The sequence below is a fragment of the Protopterus annectens genome, chromosome 1.part0 (assembly GCF_019279795.1).
Source record: "Protopterus annectens isolate FY-2018-M chromosome 1.part0, PAN1.0, whole genome shotgun sequence".
Classification (NCBI taxonomy): Eukaryota; Metazoa; Chordata; order Ceratodontiformes; family Protopteridae; genus Protopterus; species Protopterus annectens.
Window position 1 is genome coordinate 1,522,816,823 of NC_056725.1, and position 23,146 is coordinate 1,522,839,968.

The following is a 23,146-nucleotide window of genomic DNA, read 5'->3' on the forward strand; positions in this document are numbered from 1 at the left end:
TGGTGCCCTGGCTAAATTTTCCCTAGTCAGTATAAACATCACCTTGGGTCTCCTCTGAAAAGAGACCTAATGGGACAAAAGTGTAAATAAGTAGATAAAATCTATGCAGTGTGATGATTTTCTGTTTTTCTTAACTAGACTCCTAAGGACAGCATGACGTCTGACTAATAGTAACAATCTTAGTTATGTTTTCCATATTGTCTGGCTTCAAGACATCATTAATAAAAATTCATTCCAACTGCTTTCTAGAAAAAGGAATTTTGTCATTCTCTTTACTGCCATTCAGTTTTGTAGATCAGTTTGGAACTTTTTGAGTTAATACTTGAAGAATATTTTAATTTATAAGCTTTGAAGGCACTTTTAAATGTAATACATTCCTTTAAGAATGAGAGCCAAAAATCTTCTAACACTATTGAAGGGCAAACTAAAACAATAACGTTGTTACAAGTTTAGGACAAGCATTCAGAAGGCTTAGCCCTTTTTAAATTCAATATTAATAAAATTATAAACAAGTCAAAAACATTAGTGTCAAAATGGATACTGAGAGAAAACAAAAGCATACACAAAGAATAAAGGGCAATTGTTATTGTAAAATATTTATTAAGAAATTCAGGAAAGTTGCGTGTGTACTTAAGTAAATAGGTTTGGTTAGAGCAGCATTGCATATAAAAAGCCCTTCTATGTGCAGCATGAGAAGTGCTACATGTGAATCATAGCCTGTGCAAACACTGCACAAGCCTGAGCTAGTTCAGCTCACTCATAACTCTGTCCTGGAGGGAAATGTAGATGGCTATGGAGTGTTAATATTACAAATCTGCCAAACTGAGGCATAGCGAAATTCTTCATATTTTATCAGACTTAGGAGAACTTTTTATTGATCTGACTAGATGGAGTAATATGTGCCTGATTTATTGCACTTCACATAGCAAGAGTATGCTGTTTGATTTCCTAAAAGAATATCCAGGTTGCAGTTGTAATTGATGTGCTAAATTACGTACTTAAAACTATTGAATTAAATTTGTTAAAAATTAACCTTGTCTAGTCTGCTATTTAAACATATTGGTATGCACGTATGCACGTGTGTTTGTATTTTATAAATGTTAGTGAATGAGTGACAGGCAGTGTGTGTGTGTGTGTGGGGGGGGGGGGGGGGGTATGTATGCCTGCATACATTTCAATGCTTGTGCCTGTAAGAGAATTTCAGTAAATGCTTGCAAGTGTGTGCATGCTTGTGAGTGTGTATGTACATATGTGTTTATGCTTGCAAGTGTGTGTGCGTTGCGGTCCACAAGTGTGCATGGATATGTGCATGTATGTATCTGTGTAAAATTCTCTGGAGTAGAGGCACTTGTAGGATCCAAGTTCTCAGTTCTTTGGTTCAGTAAGAATACAGATAGAAAACTATATCTACCCATAGGTGAGGCTAAAATCCAAAGTAGAGTCAGGGAACACTGGAAAGCAATTAATACCTGTGAGATCACCAGATATGATATCAAAGATACAGAAATCTACTCCTTCTCCTATTACTTTAGCAAAAGAAGTGTTACAAGAGACTCTTGATGGTGAATTTGAAGTGTTCATGTGTGAGATATTCTACAACATTCAGATGTCAGCCCCAGTGTATACAGCCTACTGGTCATTTATCTCTTTGAGCCTAATGACCATTTCAATCCTTGAAAGTATTTAATGGTAAAAGACAATGCAAATAACATTTGTTTCTAGAAAATGAGCTAAATTAAGTAGATGATGTGTAAAATAATTTATTTTCTGTATAAAACAATTTATTTTCTCTCATACTTGGAGGCAGAAGTGACATAATGGTTAAGGTCTTTACCTCACAAACACATGGTGCACGGTTTGATTCTGACCTCTGGTTATTGACCAAGCTTATAGTGGTCTGCAGACTGATAGCCTAGTATTTACCTATAAACATTAGTGCCTAAAAATACTTATGCCTTCTCTGATGTTACAGACCATACTTTTTCACACTGTATACAAGCCCAAGCAAATGATTCTAATTAGATCAATTAATCCTTGAAGCATCAAAGCTCTATTTATTTCTTCATTCAAAAATGTTACAAATAAAGCAAATGTTTGAGAACACATTTTACATTTTATGCTACCCACTTTGAATGGTTATCACTCAAAATATTCCTGATATTTCCATTTGTAATGAATACTGGCAAAAAGGAATTTAAAAATAAGATGAAAATGGGAAGACGCAGGGTAAAGACAGGGGAAGGGAGTTGAACTAAAGAGGGAAGGGGAATTGAGGAAGGGAAAAAAAGATAATAAGTCAATGTATAATCATGACAAGCATGCTTAATCAATTACTTAAGTAAGATACAGCTGATTATTTTTGTGGAGATGAAGAAACAATATTTACTAAACATAATATTAAAATAACTATGTACTGATATCTTTTGTTAAAGCCTTCAAAATACACAACTCCTGGGATACAGTGACTCTAATGAAAGACTACTATTAGAAGAAGAAGAGATATGGCTTGTAAATGAAGATAATGAAAAGTGGTAGGCAGATGGGATTTGACTCTAACTAGTGCCAAACAAATTAAAGGTAGGGTTTGAATCTTACTCCAGGCAGCAAAGCAAGGGTAAGACTGTGAACAGGGAATACTGTGCTGTCACCTACTTCATTGCCACCACCAAATTTAGATATTTTAATCTAATAATCTTAAATCATATGACCACACAGAGGTATAGTCTCTTGAGCTATGCCACTGATACCAAACAGATTAAAGTATTAAAGAAGCAGACAAATATGAACCGCGAAGTAATTCACTAAGTGCATTATATGCATTGCATCCAGACTCAGGAAACAGGGGTATATGTATATATCGACGGCACACAACTCACTGGGACATCTGAGGAAAAAGTCACTGGAATTGTTTTATGATTGATATATACATATATATATATATATATATATATATATATATTTTTTTTTTTTTTTTAATTTGGCTACTTGTAGATATTCAGGATTTAGTGAAAGAGAATAAACTGACCTCCTTCAAACAACTGACATTAATACTGAGTACTGCTAACCTGGTTATGGGATTTCACTAACTACACCTAAGAATAAACTTCACAATGAACACGCCACTGAGCTAAGTCTTTGGGTGTGCTTCACAGATGCCTTTCTCACCACTCTATCTGTATTTCTTTGCCTTCTGTTGCTCACTTGCCTACAGTGACTGTAACTCTTACATTAAAATGCACACATTGTTTCCCCAGTACCATACTGTTTCTGTCCTGGTTATTGGTAGCAGACTGCCAGCTCCCCAGATTATCAGGCTGGGGACCTCCCATTTGTTATTTCACTGTTGCTAATAAGACACACAATTAAAAATATAAATGACAGTTAATATTAAAAGAGTCTGACCAGTGAAGGTGGATGCTAGTAGCTTGGTTAACAGTTAATCATAAATGACCACTTATCAATAATAAATATGTAAATATTAAATAGTGCTTTACTACGAAAATACTGAATTAATCAATACAGTTAGCAGTTAAATATGCAGAGATATAATAAAATTGCATATAAATAATCTTTTGAACAAACAGAGTACAATAAAGAAAAGCATCACTAGCTATTATTTTCCTGGGTATTCATATCTAAAAGAATTATTGGACTTTAACTCTAAAAGCTAGACTTCCAAGCAAGACAACATGCCAAAGAACTCTGAAGTCACAGGTTGCAAGTTACATTTCTTCTCAACTGTCCTCTTTTTTGATGATCTGGTTTAGATCCCTTTTTAATCATAGAGAAGCAGCGTGTCACTTTTACATATCAATGAACCTGTTTACTTGCACTTGGTCAGCTATCTCTTTGAAAACTTTTTCTAATTGCTCTATTGTGGCTCTTGGCTTCCTGAGCCTGGGAACAGCCACATACCTTCTAATTACATTTTCATATCCTTTATCTAATTGCTGTAATTCTCAGCAGAGCCAGTTACAGCTTTACCACATGATACTTTTAAGTCACAATTTGCTGAGCATGTGTCTGCATATGTTCAGGTTTCCACAGAAACCTAAAGTCAAGGACAAATTTACAAACTTAATTTTTTGGGGGAGGGTGGAATGGGGGATCTTCAGCCCCATTTATATATATTTTTTTGTTTTTTAGCTGCGATATCACATCTCCAACTAGTAGCAATCAACTGCAGTATAATTGCACCTTAGAGTAAATGATGTATTCATTTCTGGGATTACCTTGGAGTGAATTGGATTATTTTGCAAAACATCTTTCCATTCCTTATGACTAATATCCATAGTTTACTCTTTCCTTTGATCTCCCATTTATTTTTGTACTTTCCTTGAACTTTCTGAATTTTACATTTTATTTCAGACATCTTATGATTTGTTTTTTAATAAAGCATAGTCTTCTTGTAGTTTTTTGCATTCCCTTTCTTGCTACAAATGCTTGGTTCTGCTGAAGCTGTTCAATTGTTTCTCTACCTCTGGCATCACATAATGTGATGATATGCTAACATATTTCATTGCAATTATCTAAGAATTATTCAAGAGCTAAATTTGGATGTGAGTTGCTATAATGCAGACTCAATAAGAGGTTAAAGTAACACTCATGCTTTAAGAAAACTAAAGCATTAGCTAATTAATATATTTCAAAGACTTGTACATAAGTACATATCCCAAAAGTGAAAATTATGCTGTCAATCAGCTTGGATTCATCCAGTCTGTTGAAAAGAGAAAAATAGACACATGAGGAATCAGTTTTGCAGAAAGATAGATTAATTTCTGTAAAACCTTGAACTCTCTTCATATTTCTTGAAATTGTTTCTTTGGTGTGGAAAAATGATTGAATCTAATGCATTGAGCTGTATTCCATGCACCTCCCCTACTAAAAGCCCCAACACTGATGTCAGTATGCTTTGGGATAAAGACAGGCACCCTTACAACAGTTTCAGACAAGTGTAGGTGTATGTGAGTGCCACTAAACTTTTGAAAAACATGGAACCACTTAAAACTTTGTTGTTAATAGAAGTTTCACTACGAAACCCACTGTTTAACCAGGAATAGCAGCTTTCATCACAGCACAGTGAAGTACCCCTTGCAAAAGAGTAAGATGAATATACTTTGCATCAAGAAACATAACGTGTATCAATACATGCAAACCAATGATGGAACACACAGACGGCTGAAATTATTTGGACATTAGTATCTACACATTTGCATGAATATACAATGCTGGGAAGAGCACTCTTAGCTAATATCAAAGACTGAAACCATACTCATGTTACCATCTCTAATCATACCCTGACTTACAGAGATCTTCCAGAACAACCTCACGTTGACCAACATTTGGTTAAGGAGAGATGAACTAAAACCAAAAGATAACAGGCTAATAATGCCTGCCCAGGATAGTGGATTATGTACATGTTGGTTTACAAAGTCCATTGAACACACTGGAGAAACAGACAAATGTAGGTTCTGTAAAAGAGAACTGGAAACAGTTAATAATTTTGTGGTTGGGTATGATGTACTCATATACTGAATGGCACAATAATTTGGCAAGACTGTTGCATCTAGAATTGTGCAAATAGTTTGTTACAGAAGTAGCTGAGAAGCATTGGAAACATGAACCACAAAGGATTACACAGAATGATGAATTTTATATCACACTGGATCAGCTATTACCAAGAGTTCAAAACAGATGCAAGAAAACAAGAACTAGTAGTCTGTGAAAAACCTCAAAAGTAGTGTTGGTCATTGAAGGTGTTGCACCCAACAATTACAGTGTCTTATGTACAGAGGGGCACACAATCATAAAATACCAGGAGTTGCAAGAAGAAAGGAGAGCAATGTGGAAGAAATATACTCAGATAGTTCCAGTGTTAGTAGGAGTAACATGACTAATACAAAAATAATTTACAATTGTACTTAAATATGCTACCAATGCATGTAACCCAGTATGAACTACAGAAAGAGGCAGGTCTGGACATACTGTGGGTGCTGAGAAGAATACTCTTGGCTAACATCAAAGAATGAAACAATACTAATTTTATGAACTCTAATCATGCTCTGGCTTAAGAGTTAGGTACAGTCCTGCCATGTTATTAGAAACCCAAAACACCTGGAGAAATTAAACTGTCAGAAAGAGACATAAGCAGAAAATGTTTTCAAGTTCGTTATCAGACAGATGAATATGAAGTCCAAGATCACTTCTTATGACATGCTGAAATACTAGATTGTTGCATTATAATGAATATCTTTTTGTATGGCTTCAGGTAGGTACTCTAAAGTTAATTACAGCAAACCTGAATTCTTCTTGCAAGTTCTTTTAGCATGTCCAAGGCATTAGAGTACTCTGTCAGATCTATACCTGAATTCATAATAGCAGGGTATAATCCCTGGTTGTCAGGTTTACATCTAACTTGCTGCTGGTTTTACTACCAAATTACCCACTAATTTTTGTGGTGTTTCTGTGACTTTTCCATTTATAGTGTCGAAATTACACCATAGTTATCTGTGCTACCTGAGTACATTTGGGCTAATATACTATGAGCTGGACCAGCTGCTTGATTATGGTAGGATGAAGCAGCATGAGGTATGCACAAACTGCACCTCACTGGGCAACTTCAGTGGAAATGTCTCAATGGCTTGGGGCAGCCTGGAAGTTTTACCAAAAAAAAAAAAAAAAAAAAAAGTATAAAATTAGTGAAATGTATACAAATGCTAAGTGGTTTAACAGTATAGCACAGATAGCACAGATTCAGTAAGCTAGTTATGAGCTTTATCCTGCAGTATTAGATTAAGTTCTACTTGAAGCCATTTTATAATGTTTAATTATTAATAAATCAATTAATGATACAGGTGTTCTGAAAACAGTTAACGAGACAAGTAATTTTACAATAATCTAAAAATAATATTTTACTTAGCATGTAAACAAAATACCTAAGTCTTAGCTGACGCAATTTTCTAGGAAGGAGGTACAACTTCAGTTTGTTGCCAAATGCTACAGTTTCTGCTCACCTGCTTCAGTCTACTGGAGTACTAAAAGTATTGTGGGTGGGAGATGATAAGCAAGTCAGAGAGAAATTATACTTAACAAAGAATGTGTGGACGAATAAGTGTCGAGCAAGATTTGTATAAGACATGCATTAAGCTAACGTATTACAGAGCCCTAGAAAAAGATTTTTAAGTGGTTGTATATATCATGTATACATGTTAATGCTTCACAGCAGTTTCTTATCAGTATAGGGGGAATGCAACAATGCTAAACAATTATTACTTGCCAAGAGAAACATTCTGATCTGGCCTGAAAATCCAATCCTCCATGCAATATGTGCTTGTCATATCTCTGTGACTCCAATAATCTGAGCATATTGCTCAAAAGCATAGTAACAGGCATTTCAGATTAATTTTGTGGATTTACTATGTCTTCTTGGACTAGAAGATCTTTTTTTCTCTTAGTGTGACCTAAAACAAAGTTATCATTTCTTTGGCTATTTTAGAACTTAGGCTTCTGATAAATATTTGTAGCATGTTTATGTCTCTCTTTTTCCATCAAGTCAGCTGGGTGTCATCTTAATGAACATGATAATCACAATCCACAAGCAGCCCTTAGTGTATTTATATGTGTCATGGAATCAGTTCCTTCCTTCAAACTCTCCAGGGAGGAAATATTCCAAGAGTTCCCATATGTGGAACTTATTAGAAGAGTACCACTCCCAACCATGTTTCACAAAAGAATAAACAAAAGACTCATAGTGATTCTTGAGCATTTCTACATGAAATGTAGCTTCTTTCATAAACACATTTTCAAAAACACAAGTGCATTCCCCTTTCATATGAATATATTATAAACATACACAGATGCATGGGTGCACACACACACACACACACACACACACACACACACACACACACACACACACACACACACTCACAAACAAACTCATAACTACATTGCTGAGTACTAAAGCCAAGCAGATGTATAGTCACTCCACTTACAGTCAAGATCTGATGTTATAGTCAGTATTTGTCATTATGTATGTATGTATGTATGTATGTATATATATATATATATATATATATATATATATATATATATATATATATATATATATATATATATATGTGTGTGTGTGTGTTTGTGTATATATATATATATATATATATATATATATATATATTTTTTTTTATCTATCCATAAAAATAAATATATATATATATATATATATATGTGTGTGTTCATGTATATTTATCTATACCTATATGTCTGTATATGTCTCTTTCTCTCTCTCTCTCTATATATATATATATATATATATATATATATATATATATATATAGAGAGAGAGAGAGAGAGAGATAAATGTATGGCAAATGGCAGAAACACCAAATGGCAAAATAGCCACAAAAGGTTGAAAACACAAAGCTGATGAGATCAGAATTTATTTTATTTTAATTTTATTTTGAATTTGTTAACACGGGTAGAGCTTTGATCCCATTGGACCTATTTCAGTCTCAGCCTTGGATAAACCCAATAGATACATGACATTATATACAGAGTAAATGACAAAATGCAATACATACATGTAATATATACAAAGTGAATATTATAGTTGGCTTGAGGGTATAAAGGCAATAGATGTAACACCATTATGAACAGAGAGACTGACAAAAAAGTTACACATGCATTATATTCAGAGTGGCAATCAGAGATGGCATGCTGAAAGAATCACAATCCAAAATATAGTCAGAGCAAGCTATGCAGAGAGAAGAAATGTACGAAGAACTGAAGTTATGTGACCAGAGTAATAGCAGTTGCATTTTCCTGGAGTCTTGAAGTGTGCTTTTATTTCTGATCCGAAAATGGGGTAAGAGGATTAATTTTTAAGAAAAGAAGGGAGACTTTCCCATAGCTTGGAACCAAGGTTTATACAAAGAGGCTTAGTTTGCAGGAGAGGACCTGAGTGGTTAAGGTGTCTAAGGTTATATATCGGTGCACTTCTGAATCACCTGGGGGCTAGTGAGGGAAAAGTGTCATTCTTTACAGTTTAAATAGTTGAGAGGCAAGTAGAATGTCAGTATATTTTTTCACAGGTAGCCAATTTGCTTTTCTAAGTTTTGCAATGGTGTTCATTTCTTGGGGAGAGAGTGCTAAATCTTCAAATGACATTTGAAATAGACTGAATGGTGTTTGCATTTATTTTAGAGGCTGCAGCAATCAGTGGGAGACAATATTCTAGCTGAGCCAGTAAGATACCTGTGTGTGTGTGTGTGTGTGTGTGTGTGTGTGTGTGTGTGTGTGTGTGTGTGTGTGTGTGTGTGTGTGTGTGTGTGTGTGTGTGTGTGTGTGTGTGTGTGTGTGTGTGTGTGTGTGTGTGTGTGTGTGTGTGTGTGGTTCAAGTGGATTTGGAAAGTTAGGAAGGGGTCCAACCAAATTCATAGGTATTTGAATAAAATGACATTTTCAATAGCTTTTTTAAGATGATCAAGACTTTTTAGCAGGGATAAAGAAGGGACTTTTTTTTCTCTTCCCCACTGTAAATTGATTTCAGAGTTAGTATATTTAATTAGCAGGGATTGTTGGGGGTGTGGGCGGCCTCGAGTTTTTCTTGATTTTGAGTTTCGACCTTTTGTGGTTGATCATTTGCTGTTCAGTGTTTAGACATTCAACATTTTAAATGTATTCCTTATGATTATAGTTGCCTTGATCAACATTTGCATTAGTTGATGCCCCAAATAGATTTCACAATACATCGTAAATGCAAATGACCTGCTACTACTACTAATGCACCAAGAAACAGCCTTGGCACAAAAAAAAAAAAATACAAAAATGCTTTTCGCAGGAGGATCAAGCCCCCTTGTACCCATCATGTGTTAATTATATATGAGATCTCTGAGACTGCACAAAATCAGGGAAAGTGAATATTCCCAAACCTTGAGAATTGTGGAGTCACATACACCTATCAGCTATCTGTTTAGCTGACTAAAAGAAGTCAAGACATTAACCAGGCACACTGGTGACCAAAGCATTTGTAACCATTCTCTATATATACATATCCATATATATATATATATATATATATATATATATATATATATATATATATATATATATATGGGTTCACTACATAATCTCGAAATTTTGAAATATCGAATGTAGCTGAAACACGTAAATACCGAAAGACCAGAAGCGTGAAAGCAGGGGGAAAGCTCTCCTGTACCCCTCATGTGGGGGGCTGCTCCTCCCACACACCCCCTACTTAAATATACTAACTCTGAGATCGCACAAACAGACACACAAGGGAAACTTACACCGACACATTTTACAGTCCCTCACACACACACATCACAGTCACAACACACACTAAAGCCCCTAACCAACACACTTACACATAGATACTTACCTGAATTCCACCTATCCATCAACAAACTGCAACACCAGAAGCACTACTTCAATATCTCCGAACATCAGGATTTTGAATTTCATGCTTCTGGTCTTTCGGTATTTAGGGGTTTCGGCTACATGGTCTCAAGATTTTGAAATTCGATATTTCAAACTTTTGAGATTATGCAGTGAACCCATATGCATATATATATATATATATATATATATATATATATATATATATATATATATACATACATATAGAGATATCTATATATATGTGTGTGTGTGTATGTATACGTGGGTCTATATCACTTCGACGAAACGGCAGAAGTTCGAACATCATATGTTTGAACTTCTAACCTCGAAGTGCAAAACCATCGAAGGCTTAGAACAGCAATTTTTTTCCCAGGGAAAAAATCGTTGTTCCATGAAAACACACACACAACACAAGCACACCAAAATAAATAATCCACACATATACACTTTACAAAACCCTACTGCTAACCCTACACTAAACCATACATACACTACTATCTACCCACTTACCTTAACCCAAACCCTAACCCTAAGGTCCATAATTATCACACACTCACCTTACCCACTCCATAACCCTAAATTCCGTAATTATCATGCACTCACCTTACCCACTCCCTAACCCTAAGGTCCATAACTATCGCACACTCACCTTAACCGGGACCGTTCGCACACTTACCTTAACCTGGTCCATAACCTTCGCACCACAGTGGAGGAAATAGTGAAGCCGCAGAAACGGCCTACCAAATTCTTTCGCGATAATTAGTTTTCAAACTTCACAGTTCAAACATATGGTGTTCGAACTGCTGAAGTTTCAATGAACTGATAGGAAACCTGTATATGTATATACAGAGAAATAAGTATATATTTATATCTATACCTGTATATATATATATATATATATATATATATATATATATATATATATATATATATATGGATCTACTACTTTTCTCTGAAAACCAAATTTGTGTGCACTTTTCACTGAATTCACGGAAAACACATTTCACTGAAATTATACATGTATACGTATATATAGTAAAGGGAGGCGTCCCACACATATTTTGTGTATATATTATTGTCAGAGAACAGTAATATATTGCAATTACATATATCCATGTATGTAATTGAAAATACATTGTGTGTGTGCCCCCCAAACCCCCCCTCTTACTATATATACTAACTCCAGGGTCGCACTACAGTGGGGAAAAGGCCATATATCACTTTCAGTGAAATGTGCTTTCGATGAATAGTAGTAGATCCATATATATATATATATATATATATATATATATATATATATATATGTATACAGATCTAGGACTTTGATCGAATGATCAAACGTCCGAATCCATAACCACTGCACACATTTTAATGAAAGCACTTTTATCGAAAAAGCATTTTCATTAAAGTGTGTTACTAAAAAAAAAAAAAAAAAAAAAAAAAAAAAACCACTACATTAACGTTTTAGCAGGGGGCTTTGCCCCCCCTGTGCCCCCCCACATCCCCTACTTTAATATTCTCCCTCCGAGACTGCACTGCAGTGGGGAAAAGGGAATTTTCCCTTATCTGCACTGTAGTACCGCATCGGCAACAGGCATACTTACGCGAAAGTGCCTCTTCGGTGAAAAGCACTTTCTCATAAGTAGGCCCCACCATTTGGGTTTTGGACTTTTGATCATTTATATATATATTTATATAAACACACATATTTATATAAACACACACACACACACACACACATATATATATATATATATATATATATCTATATATATATATATATATATACACATACATGCATAAATTTTGGCCACAGTAATCTTATAAATAATCAAATAATCCACAGTATAATCCTTAGAAGACCACTGTTAACTTTTAACTTCAACAGACATCAACAAATGTATCTGTATTTTAAAAAGTCGGTTGATTGTATCTGCACTCAAAGTAATACTGATAAGTCAAAATGTAAATTTCAGAAGAAAATGAGAACAAACATACAGCTATAAATACACCTTTCAACAACTATTTAGTTATATTATACATGCATTTATTTAGAGCTCACTCTTTGGAGCTTCCTGTACGCCTCCAGATGGGCGATATACCATCTATGGGAAAAGAGCCTTTGAAATCTGAAACACCAGTGAGTGATATCAAATAGCCTTGAGTGCTGCTTGGACTATATGTTCAAACTGTTTCATAAATTCAGCCAAGGAGTTTGGCACAATTTAAAGTTATTCAGAGCTAAAGACTTTCTAGTAGCTTTAGAAGAAAATCAGTCATGCATCCAAGTATTTGACATGATATAAAGGAAATCACTTCCAGCTGTCTGTCCAAGAGAGGATAGATAGATACTACTCAGACAGTTTGTTGGTGCAAGCTGTTTGCTACACAGCTGTAGTATAAAAGTCAGCAGAGAGGACATGAATGGTGATTCATATACCCTTTAAAAATACAAAACTCCTGTCATGCATTATATTAGCACTTGAAGAAGTCCAGTAACATATGAATGGCAATGTTTGTGTGCCCACAATATAGGTTTCTGTGCTGTAAAACACTGTTTTTTTATGCTCAGGATGTCTGTGAAGTACATCATTTGTCTGGCATTTGTAGTAACACTGATTGTCCCATAGGACTTCACATGCTCACTACAAAGTCCTGCTGTAGCTCTGCAGAACCATTCTCCACTTCAAGAAACAGAACTAATGCCATGGAAGCAAACCCAGAGCTATCCAATGAAGTGCCTTCATTGTGCCCTGAGTGTTAGTGTTTGGGCTTTATATGGTCATCCATCTCTGCATGCATATACAACAGGGACTCAGCCACATCTTCCTGGCTGACAATTGATATGTCAAGCAGCAGTGCTGGCCCCCAACAAAGCTGTGGCAAATAGATTAGATTATAGATTAGTACTAAGCTAGCTGCCCTTTCGAGCCATTTTAAGCCCTAGCCAGTTATCCTTTGTGAGACTCAAACCCTGCACATTGTGTTTGTAAGGCAAACACCTTAACCATTAGGCCACCCTCCCATAATAGTATTGGTAATTTAATGCTCATATCTGTTTTACAAGCAATTCTAATTGCTAGCAATACCATAGATATACATGTTGCAACTGCTACAACTCATGCTGCTAACACAATTAACATCAGACTGAAATAAACAGCCAGCTACAGTCTTGGTCACCAGCCATTTTGAATGCCTTAGTGTCTTTTACGGAAATGATTCCACAAGAAATTATACCAGCACATTGGTGCCATTATTTTGAGAAAACTGCCAACATGCCAAGAATGGCATATAGGTGCCTTCCCTGTGCCCTTATCCTTGATGGTAGTTCCCAACGCATGACGCACAGTTCACACTCCTGTAGTGTGGTATTCAAGGCACAGTTACATATATAATTATTATGTGTCTGTCTTTTAAAGCTAATTGCAAATATCTGTAAACAATGCCACATTCGAATGTAGATGGTTGAATTTAGAACACAGTATGTGAAAATATAGTGCAAATTGCATGTGTTTTGTAACCGAATGGCTAAGTATGTAAACTAAGAGTTAAATCTTGAAATACAAGACTCATATGTGTCAGATAACACCTCCCATTATTTGTTTTCTCATAGTGATTATGGACTGATATGAAATGTTTATCTACAGAGTATCTCCATAGAGTTGAGAAAGCCATTGCCTCACTGTAATTTATGGTAGTGTGCCATGTGCAAATAATGGGCCTCATTAGCATTAATTCGTCTTGAATCCCATTATTTTTAGCTGCATTGTAATAAGTCTGTGGCGGTGAGGTTCTGTTGTTGTTTTACCGTGGAAAGTGGACATTACAGTGATGCTGTCACATATGTTCTCACAGGGAGTGTTACAGAATCTTACAGATGAATTCACTAAAACAAAATCTTGAGACCAAAGTCAACAATCTTAAAATAATAACTAAATCAAAATATCCAGAAAAATACAGACCTCAAGTCATAAAATTCTACAATGGGACTATTTACCTTGTACCCCAAAGGGGTGAGATGAATCCCATCCTTGTTGTGTGATAAGATTAGTTCAACATTTAGTTTGTCTGGAAAAGAGTATTGCCCTAATCTGTGAGGATGCGCACCATTACCATGAGAATAATAAAATGTAAGAGTCATGCCTCCCCCATATAAACACTGACTTCCTGGTTTGTGGTAATGACAGTTAATACTGCAGAAACCTAATATGTCACTGCCTCTGGGTCTTTCAGTCTTTGATAGTGCTTCATTTTGGGAACTTGGCTTTAGCTATTTTCAGTTTTTAAGATTCCACTCTCGAGACTTTCTACTTCAGTGAATTGCGCTGCATGTTTTGCAGTATTATCTCACTGGATTCCTGTACCAATGGAAATATGCTTGCATTATCTCAGTAGCTTGGGTACATTGACTGCCATCACTCCTCTGAGGAACTACTTTATTAGACTACAGATGAATTTTTATTGCAGACATCTCTAATGCTACCAACTGTTTCATAAATATATTGTTGCATACATTCATGTTGATTCAACATATCATGATGCTGCCTTGTGTGATTATAGCGATAACCCATGGCAGGGTGTGGGCAATGCTGGATTTACCTTGGGTGAATCCTGAGTGACCATACAAAGCCATCAGTAGGTAAATCCAGCATTACCCATACCCAGCCATGGGTTATTGCTATTATACAATGGCATTATTTAAGAATAAAGTTATTTACTCTTCTTAAATAATGTCTTTGTAAAATGACACCATGGTGCTCTTTGTCTTTTTTCCCTGGTATCATGTGACTTTCTTGATGTACTGCACATGCATATGGGACTTAAGTTTCCATGCTTATGCACTGCATATGTGCTTTGGAAAGGAAGTAAAGAAGAAAGGAAACTCTCCATTTCTTTTTTTTTTAATAAGTTCAAATGCACGAGAGAGACAGGGCAGAGAAAATGCAAGGATAATCAGGTACATTTCTTTACTTTTGCATAATGCACCTGATTTTCCTTGTATTTTCTCTGTTCCATCTCTCTTGTAACTGTTCAGATTTCAAAGTTTATTATTATTATTTTTTTTTAATCAAGAAAATTGGAAAGCTCCATAGCAAGTGGCCAGGCTTGTTTGGCTGACCAATCAGCATGCACATTTTTGAATGTTAATGGCCAGTCATTGTATAATATATATTATATATTATACTACCCTTATTTATTGCACTGTTCTTTGTTACTTGTTTACTGCAATACATTATTTACATATTACCTTTCTTTTCTTTCCTTTTTTGAACACCATTTAATTTGTTGCAAATGTCAGGATATGTAGCAATGGGCAGAGTTCCATCTGGAGAAATGCCTCTTCACTACTCTGATGGATTGGTTTGCACTATTTGCTGTTTAGAACTCTCTGCATACTCTGCATTGCTACTTGGAATCTGGCTTCCTATGTCCTAAATTTTTTTCATTAAAACTTTCTTGTAAAATGACGGACATCTTCAGAGATTTAGGCATATTCATGGAAACACCAAAACAAGGTCAAAATGGCAACTGGAAACTAATAGATGTCAAAGCTTCAAAATCTTTGCTTTGTGTCAATCTTGTACCAACCATCTGAGTGTTGGGTAAATGTAGAAATGCTCTTAAATCATAAACACAAGGCAGTATTAAAATGCACTGTGGCATTATAATATCTGTTATCAATAAATAAATAAGCAAATTAATAATTAGCATTTACCTCTGATCCAATTTATGTTTATTTTTGCCCATGTTTAACAGCTTCTGGACAATTTGTCTGTGCCCTATTCCCACTGCTTTAACTCATATGGAGCAGTTTGTTTGTAGCCTGTAATGAAGTCCTCCATTTTTCTGACTTTTTGGAACTCTAATTTTCTGTCTTTATGGTGGTGCTGCGGTAGCATTGTCGCCTCACAGTAAGACGTTGTCCTGTTCAATTCTCAGCTAAAGTGTCTTCTGTGTGGTGACATGCATGAATGGGCATACCTTCGTTGAAGGTTGTGTGTCAGAGCTGGCAACCCGGTATGTAAAAATCTACTGCCAATCATTAGCGGACCGGAGTTCTGCTGTGGCGACCCCTAACCGGGAAAAGCCAAAAGATACAGCAGTGTATCATTTCTTGTTTTCCTTTGCATGTTTGCTTTTATCCTTCTTGCTTGTAGCCATTCACTATATGATTATACCTTCTCCAATGTTCTTTGCTTATTTTCAGTACAGAACACAGACAGTTACTTCAGCATCTCTTGAGTCACTCCCTTGAGGATGTCACTTTTGGAGAAATTTTGGAACTGCTAAGACAAAGATTGAGAAGTCCATTGGTGCATGTTCCCCACAGGAATCAGTATTCCTCAATGTTTTTGGGGTTGGCCCATCTACCTCTTGAGTGGCTAATCTCTAAGGAGGCATGGAAGGAACCAGACATAGCCATGCATATTTCCTGTAAAGCAGACAAATTTCTTTTTTGACAAATGATCACTCCAATTGGAGCAAGAGCCTGACTGTAGATTCCATGGTGGCAGCACAGTCTATGTATCTTTGACTTCTGCTATTCAAGTGCTAAATTACTTGGCACATGCTACTCATTTTCAGAGGTTTGACAAAAGAACATTCAAAATCTCTCTCAGGGATCCTATTTGCAGAACAACAAAAATTCATTGATTCACAATTGGCCACCTTCCTGTTGTTATCCAGCATGTTAATGTTTCTAATTTCCAGTGCAGCAGAAAATGCATTTAGTGTAGTAGGCACCAGCATTGCCATTAGCAGATGTGCCTGGATGTAATGCATCTAGTGTAATGGACACCAGCATTGCCATTAGCAGATGTGCCTGGATGTAATGCATCTAGTGTAGTAGGCACCAGCATTGCCATTAGCAGATGTGCCTGGATGTAATGCATCTAGTGTAGTAGGCACCAGCATTGCCATTAGCAGATGTGCCTGGATGTAATGCATCTAGTGTAGTAGGCACCAGCATTGCCATTAGCAGATGTGCCTGGATGTAATGCATCTAGTGTAGTAGGCACCAGCATTGCCATTAGCAGATGTGCCTGGATGTAATGCATCTAGTGTAGTAGGCACCAGCATTGCCATTAGCAGATGTGCCTGGATGTTATGCATCTAGTGTAGTAGGCACCAGCATTGCCATTAGCAGATGTGCCTGGATGTAATGCATCTAGTGTAGTAGGCACCAGCATTGCCATTAGCAGATGTGCCTGGATGTAATGCATCTAGTGTAGTAGGCACCAGCATTGCCATTAGCAGATGTGCCTGGATGTAATGCATCTAGTGTAGTAGGCACCAGCATTGCCATTAGCAGATGTGCCTGGATGTAATGCATCTAGTGCAGTAGGCACCAGCATTGCCATTAGCAGATGTGCCTGGATGTAATGCATCTAGTGTAGTAGGCACCAGCATTGCCATTAGCAGATGTGCCTGGATGTAATGCATCTAGTGTAGTAGGCACCAGCATTGCCATTAGCAGATGTGCCTGGATGTAATGCATCTAGTGTAGTAGGCACCAGCATTGCCATTAGCAGATGTGCCTGGATGTAATGCATCTAGTGTAGTAGGCACCAGCATTGCCATTAGCAGGTGTGCCTGGATGTAATGCATCTAGTGTAGTAGGCACCAGCATTACCATTAGCAGATGTGCCTGGATGTAATGCATCTAGCGTAGCAGGCACCAGCATTGCCATTAGCAGATGTGCCTGGATGTAATGCATCTAGTGTAGTAGGCACCAGCATTGCCATTAGCAGATGTGCCTGGATGTAATGCATCTAGTGTAGTAGGCACCAGCATTGCCATTAGCAGATGTGCCTGGATGTAAGGTGTGAGAAAGGGTTTAAGTCTGTAAAGGGAGCCAACTTTTCTATTAACTGATTTAATAGATAGGTTAATATGTGTGTCAAAGTTAAGATTGTGATCGATTGTTACCCCTAAAAGTTTGGTGGTTATGTCAGGAGCTATTTTGGTACCAATGTTAGATGTGACTGTGAAGTTGATGGCAGGGGATTTCTGAGTGGGGATGAACAATAGTAATTTAGTTTTTTTATGGTTCAGGAGGAGACAGTGTTTATGGAACCAGTTTTCAACTACGGTGAACATTTCTGGGTCCTGGATTGAAGTTGGGAAAATGAGGAGGCAGCACAAATTAAAGTTGAATCATCAGCGTATTGTATACAGGTGGTTTGAGGAAGGTAGGTTGTCAGATCATTAATAAAAATAGTGAAGAAGAGTGGTCCCAAGATAGATCCTTGTGGGACTCTGGGTGTAATAGGGAGGAGAGGGGATAGTTCATTTTCCCAGAGGACTGCTTGTTGTCTGTTTCCTAGGTAGGAGTTAAACAATTTCACTGATTGTGTATCTATCAATAGCTCATGGTTCAAATGCTTTGGGGAGGTCAATAAACAGGGCAGAGGATAGGAGATTCTTATTTCAATTTTTATTTATACAGTCTGAAAAGGATAAGAGAGCTGTGGTGGTGCTATGATATGGTCTAAAGCCATATTGGCAGTCTACTAGAAGGTGATTTTGGAGGAGATGCTTCAGAAGCTGATGATGAATACATCTCTCCATAATGTTTGCTATAGGTGAAAGTAGGGCTATAGGGCAGAAGTTTGAGAGTTCATTCGAGTTTCCTCCCTTGTGTAGTGGGATAATATGTGAGACTTTCCAGATATTTGGGATAGAACATTCTGTAATGGTTCTGTTAATTAAGATGGAAATGGGGAAGGCAAGTACTCCAGCTGCTAATTTCAGATATTCAGCCGGAAGGAGATCAGCTAATGGGGTGCAAGGTTTAAGTTTCAGAAGTAGGGTATGTATGAGAGATGCTGGAATGGGCTGTAGTTGTAATAGAGGTAGTAAATTAGTAGGCACAGGAGGGTTAGGGGTCTATATTAGAACACTGAACATTCTAATATTGACCCGTTTTCAACGAACGCTGAAAATATCGAAGAAACAGAAAACCAAATTTTTTCCTAGGGAAAGAATTTGGTTGTCCATTTCTGTTGCTTTCATATTTTCAGCACTGTGGTGGAAAGTTACAGGTCGGGTTCAGGTAAGTGTGCGATTGTGTGGACGTGAGGGTTAGGGTGGGTTAGGTGAGTTAGGGTTAGGGCACGGGTCAGGTAAGTGAGCGATTGTGTAGATGTGAGGGTTAGGGCAGGGTAGGTGAGTTAGGGTTAGGAGGCGAGTGAGGTGACTGTGCGATAGTGACGGACCTTAGGGTTAGGGTTTGGGTTAAGGTAAGTGGATAGTTAGTGGTGTATGTATAGTTTACTGTAGGGTTAGGTGTAAGAGTTTAGGTGTATGTGTGTGGATGGCTGTTTGTTTAGTGTGCTTGTGTATGTGTGTGTATGTGTTTTGGAACAGGGGCATGTGAATGTTTGATGTTTTAAATTTTTGATTCATAGAGTTCGATATTAGACCACTCGACATTTTGAATGTTAGGTGTTCTAATATAGACCCGAAGGTTAGAGATGTACACTGATGGTAAGGAATTGGCTAGAGCTTGAACAGTTTCTGAGAAAAAATTGTTAAAAGTGTCAGAAATTTGGATGGAAAAATGTTGAGTCAAATTAGAGGGGGTAGGTGTTTTAGAGTGACCAGGATGAAGTAATTTATTTATTCCTGACCAGAATGTTTGTGGGTTTTGATGTTGGGTTTGTTGGATTTGTAGGTAATAGTTTTTTTTTTTGTCAAGGAATATAGATTTCTTAGTGGCATTTCTAAGTTGTCTAAAGTTTAAGTGATCAGTTGGATTCTTTGTATGCCTCCATTTGGTCCAGATTTTATTTCTAAGTCACATTTTTTGCCTTGTCTCTTTTGAGAGCCAGGGAGCTGTTTGTTCCTAATTCTGATCATACGAGAAGGGGCATGGTGCTCTAGGATTTGTAAGAATTTGTTATTAAAGTATGAGACAGCTTCCTCAAGTGGTAAGTATTTTAGGGGGGTCAAACTGCAAGCTCTAAGCTCTGCTTGAAAGTTAATTGGGTTTAGATTTTTTGTGTTACAGGTGGTTCTTTAGTTTACTTGATTGGGTATAGAGGTTTTTGGTTTAGTTATAAAGGTAAGAGAGTGGTCACTGATATCATCGGGAAGTATGCCTGTTTTATAAAATTGGGAGTTACTGTTAACTAGATGTCAGTCTAAAGTGGTTTGTTTATTGCTAGGTTTGTGTGTTCTTGTAGGGTAGGTGATGGTTTGATAAAAAGCCATGTTATGCGGGTAGTAAGATTATCAGAAGTACAACATTTCCAGTCTATAATAAGATCGCCAAGGAGTATGATTTCTTGTGGGAATTTTGAGGAGAGCCAGCAGAGGATATTTTCCATGGTATTAATGTTGTTACCTGGGGGGCTGTAAGACCAGATAATATAAATGGATTTGTTATCATTATTTAGAAGCTTGGACATTAAAATCTCGGCATTGCAAGGTGAGGGATGTGTAATATCAATTCTGCTTATGATGGCTGTATGCTTTTCAGTCCAGAAGTCAAGCAAACTCTTTCCAGGAGTGAACAAGATGGTAAGACTCTGCCTGCCATAGGAATCAAGTTCTCTACCTCCCAAAGGATCTTCTCTACAAATCAGAAAGGGGATAGGCTTTTCCTGAGACTCAAGGAGATAAAGCCCCCCAATGGCAGAAGGGGAAATTCTAATGGTGAATGTTAACCACGAGGCAGAGGTGATCTGTAGGATCAGGTTTTTCTAGGAACCTTCTTCAAGAGTCCCTCCCAGTGCTCCTGAACATTTGCCTGGCTGAAATTTTTTGGTGCCAGTCGGGATGCACTTATCCCTGCAACTGACGACCTGGATGACCATCACCTAAGATGCGTGAGTGCAGACGTTAATAACCAAAGGCTAACTCATTCCTTTCACTTATCCCTAGTTACCTACAAAGAAACTTGCTGTTGTTCCACCCTTGTAAAAGGAAGCAGCGTCTCCAGAAATAAGGAAATATCTACAGAATTAAGTCATCTAAGAGGTTCCAACACACCAGAGAGGATCCAGAATTTACTCAAGGTTCATTTTAGTGGCAAAGAAAAACAGGGACCTGACGCTAATTTTGGACCTAAATGCAGTCTATCCTCCCCTTGTTGATGTGCTCAAGAGGCCTCAAGGATGCATACTACCACATAAAAATGGAAGGATGATCCATGAGGTTTCTTCGCTTCAGGCTGGCACTCAGTAATTTCCAATTCAGAGCCCTGTCTTTGTTCTCACCACAGCCAACCCCCAGTTTTCCAACTGTATAGGCAGTGGTTGCAGATCCTCTTCTGACAGCAGTGGTTCAAGGTGTTCCCCTACCCGGACAACTGGCTCATCACTGCCCCTTCCAGGAATCTACTTTTTGCAGGCCAGGGACTCCTTGCTCCATGTTTGCTCAAATCTGAAGATCACAGTAAATACAGTGAAGTCTAAGTTCCAACAAGTTTAGTCCTTGGATTTCATGAGAGCCCTCTTGGATACAAGAGTGCAGGGTTTGATTCTCACATGGGTTAATTGGCTTGGCTTAAAATGGCCCACAAGGGCAGTTAACCTAGTACTAATCTATAAACCTATGAACCTATGATTTCAGATTGCCAAACTCCCTCAAACCAGGATCTCAACTCTTCACAAGCAGGCCTTAGCAGTTCCTTCTCACCAGAAGCCACAAAAAAGATTGCTCTTGTGATTCCCAGGCTCTGTGGTGGCAGGAATCACCCTCGTTCCCCTAACCAGTTATCATATGACAATCCAGCAGTGGATCTAATCAGATCAGTAGCCTGTCAAACAACATCCCATGTCCATCAGGGTATCCTTGATGAACACTTGCAGATCTCACATCCGGTGGTAATTGGAGTCACCTCTTATATCTCTAGGACATTGCTTCATTCTGCCTTCTCCCCAAGCCATGGTGACCATATTTGGTTCCCACCAGGATGGTGGTGGGGCATTTCCTGTGAAAGACAGTTCTATGCATGTGGTCTCAGGCAAAGGCCAGTCTTCACATTAACATTTTGAAGATGAGTGCAGTCCTTCTAGCTTTGAAGGCCTTTCAGGACTCCCTTTCCTCTGACGTGATGTTTATCCAAACAGACACTATGTTTGTGGTTTGGTACATCAACAAATAAGGGGGCACATGATCTTATCTCGTATGTCAAAAGACCATAAGCATGTGGCAATGAGTGATGATTACAATGCACATTCCAGGGAAGTCTGATGTCCTGGCAGACAGGATGAGTAGGTTCATCCTCCTCCCTCATGAGTGATCCTTCAATTCAGAGATAGTGGGGTAAATATTCAGCTGTTTGGGCCAACCATGCTGCAACCTCTTTGCATCTCTCAACAACACCAACAGCAGCTGGTACTTTGCTCTAATTCCCCAAGAATGGGAGTTACTGAAGGGTGCTTTAGTCCACAGTTGACTCTCCAGACTCCTTTATGCCTTCTCACCTGCCAAGCTATTATCTAAATTCCTACAGAAAGCTTTAGCAAGGAATGTTACAGTCATCCTCATAGCCCCTTACTGACTTTGACAAGCATTGTTTCAGTTCCTCTGGCCTCATCTGATACACCGTCCATAGGTGCTGAGCTCAGCTCCAGACCTACCAACTCACCCATCTGGGTCATCTCACTCAGGCATTCAGCCCCTCAAACTTGATGCATGGTTTCTCCACTTGGCTAAACAGTCGAGGTTCTACCCATCTGACACTCATATTTTGACATTTTCTCAAAGATCTTCCAC